The sequence below is a fragment of the Elephantulus edwardii genome, unplaced genomic scaffold (assembly GCF_000299155.1).
Source record: "Elephantulus edwardii isolate Elephantulus edwardi_28Jun2011 unplaced genomic scaffold, EleEdw1.0 scaffold00060, whole genome shotgun sequence".
In the NCBI taxonomy this organism is placed as follows: domain Eukaryota; kingdom Metazoa; phylum Chordata; class Mammalia; order Macroscelidea; family Macroscelididae; genus Elephantulus; species Elephantulus edwardii.
Window position 1 is genome coordinate 2,247,559 of NW_006399810.1, and position 2,127 is coordinate 2,249,685.

The following is a 2,127-nucleotide window of genomic DNA, read 5'->3' on the forward strand; positions in this document are numbered from 1 at the left end:
ATTACTGCTTAGCTGAGTTGAAGATTTGCTGTGATAGCTCACATATTACACAGAACCATATTGGGGAAGCCAACAGATTATAATTCAGATTAATAACAAAATACAGTCAAGACAGCTCCCCAAAAATATTCATAGAGGCACCTCAGCCTTAATAAGCCTCACGTCTCTAAATATTTCCAAGTTTTCAGCCTTGCCAATACTGGCTTCCCACCCACAACTGTCCACCAAAGTTCTTAGTCCTGCCAATATTGCCATCCCTCCCTGCCCCCTCCCCCTCCCCATCCCCCGCCACCACATTAGGTCTCATATTTTCTTACATCATGTCTCCAGTTCAATCATTGTGGCAGCTCCTGTCTCCAAGCATTTTCCTGCTTCTTTTTCACTTGGTTGGGGGAGGTCTCTTTCCTCTTCTGGTGGGGGAAGATCAAATACATTTTTTTTAGTGGTCCTGATATTAGATCTTTAACAATATCCTTATTCATTCTGCCAAGTCGATGGGAGGTGGGAGTTTTGTTGTTGTTGTTGTTGTTAGTTTTAATGGCAGGATAATCAGTGCTTCCTGAGAGGCTCAAGTCGGATCACTGGCCAGATTCCAAGAAGAAACTTCTCTTTTGGCCTGTATCTTAGGTAAAGTGTTCTTGTATATAAACTGAAAAGGATGTGAAGGTAAGAACCAAGACCAGTTAAAATGTGCCACCATGCGTGAAACTGTGTGAACACATTTCAAATGGGTGGCATCCTCTTTCGAAAGTTCCTCAGTGAGTCACAAAAAATGTTATCTATGTTCCATAACAAAAATCCCAATAAAAATATACCCAAGGATGTATATCCCAATCCTCTTAGCCATGGATAAACCCATGTAACAATATAAATAGATCGTAGTATAATGTGAAAACCAACATTCCATACACGACCTGATGGAATATAGGCTCTTTTACTTTAAGGTAAACTATGGTTACGATTAAACTGAACAGAACTAGTGTAAAAAGTAGGTGATAGTTTACAGAATTCTTCATCTTGAAGCATTCAAACATGCAGTACACAAATATACAACAGCTGTAAATCATTAGGAGTTCATCCAATAGTTGCATTTCATATTTCAGAGTCATGTGGAAGCACCAGGATCCCAATCCTACAACTGTGAGTGCTAAGTAAGAAGCAATGTATCGTTTTTCCAGTCCATCTCTAACACTCTGAACTGCTCCAAAGAGTGGAGGTCTGATCATAATCAGGTTACTCACTGTATTCCAGAACTCGGCGATATACCAGGTCAGGGCGTAGTTCTCCTTGCACCAGTCCAGCGTGGAGGTCGTGGGACCCCAGTAGCCCTCGCGGTCGCCGGCCAGAGCCATAGTGTGCGCCGCCACCACCACCACCGCCGCCCGGGTTCTCGCGCTCGCGGCGCTCGGCTCCGCGGGCTCCCAGGCTGGCTCGGGCCAAATACATTTTTTAAGAAACATAAATGGTGACTATATACACAGACCTCATGTGGTGGATTGCACAGGATTCAGATTGACTACATCTATGGAAAAAATTATTGGAAATGCTTCATTTTGGCACTCAAAACTAGACCAGGTATGGACTATGGAATAGACCATCAATCACTTATTGACATGCGAGACACTACTGAGTTCAGACGCATGGTATTGGCCACTTTGAATCAATCATATGATCTGTTACGCTGGAGAGAAAAATTGAAGAGGAATAATGTGACGTTCATTATTGTATTAATTCATTGACTGCAATATTTATCTACACCTGTGGAAAGAATCAATGAAGAAGCTCAATATTAGAAGTCAAAACCAGGCTGGAGGCTGCCTGTTGAACAGACATCAATTAAACATCTGCAAGTTCAAACCGAGGATGAAGAAAATGAAAACAAGTACATAGGAATCTAAATAAGACCTAATGTCTATCCTGATTTAAAAATCATATCAAGAGTATGTTTGAGGCATTGAACACTAATGATCAATATACAGGTGGGTTGTGTGATGACAGCAGAGACATCATCCATGAATAGAAAAAAGTTCCATTACAAAGTCATAAGAGAAATAAAAGACCAAAATGAGTATCAGAAGAGACTGCCAATTTCACGAAAGCATTGAGAAGCCAAACATAGTCTAATTA

General features: G+C 41.2%; 1 pseudogene; it reads right to left on the reverse strand.

Annotated features, from left to right (window-relative positions):
* Positions 1 to 549: 549 nt before the first annotated feature.
* Positions 550 to 1,352, reverse strand: LOC102852358 (annotated as a pseudogene).
* Between the last annotated feature and the right edge of the window lie 775 nt (positions 1,353 to 2,127).